Source organism: Dromiciops gliroides, chromosome 3, assembly GCF_019393635.1.
Source record: "Dromiciops gliroides isolate mDroGli1 chromosome 3, mDroGli1.pri, whole genome shotgun sequence".
Lineage (NCBI taxonomy): Eukaryota > Metazoa > Chordata > Mammalia > Microbiotheria > Microbiotheriidae > Dromiciops > Dromiciops gliroides.
In genome coordinates, this window is record NC_057863.1 from 182,140,866 (window position 1) to 182,141,470 (window position 605).

At 39.3% G+C, this 605-nt stretch overlaps 1 non-coding gene across 1 annotated transcript; it reads right to left on the minus strand.

Annotated features, from left to right (window-relative positions):
- Window positions 1-223: 223 nt before the first annotated feature.
- LOC122752036 lies at window positions 224-330 on the minus strand. Its single transcript, XR_006355841.1, has one exon. It is a non-coding gene; the product is annotated as a U6 spliceosomal RNA (small nuclear RNA).
- Between the last annotated feature and the right edge of the window lie 275 nt (window positions 331-605).

The window sequence follows — 605 nt, forward strand, 5'->3', positions numbered from 1 at the left end:
TGTTACATAATCAGGGTGAAGAACTGATTATATTATAGTTACTATGCCACAAGATTAAGGACCTCCCTGGAAATCATAAGAAGGGAAATATCTGGACTGTGCTTATCTGTGGTCGTTTTTTAATCATGACAACAGTCATGTTCATTAAGCATCTATGCTACCTGAAATATTCACAAGACCCACACTCAATCCCTAAAGTTATTATGCAAACAATTGCACAAAAAAAAATATGGAACGCTTCACGAATTTGCGTGTCATCCTTGCGCAGGGGCCATGCTAATCTTCTCTGTATCGTTCCAATTTTAGTATATGTGCTGCCGAAGCGAGCACTCTATGAGCACATTTGATCCCCATTTGGCTTCTGGGTTCACCTTGAGTCTGCCTTTGAACTCATTTAAGTCATCCCTAACTCTGGAATCAGAGAACCTGGTCTACAAAAAAATCCAGTATTTGGTATTTGCTCCCCATGTAATGTGGGCCAATGATTTAACATTGCTCAACCTCATCTATAAAATAATGAGGTTGGATGAAGTGACCTCTGAGGTCCTTTATATCTCTAAAGCTATGATACCAAAGGAACTATTGGAAATACTTGTTTCCTGGGG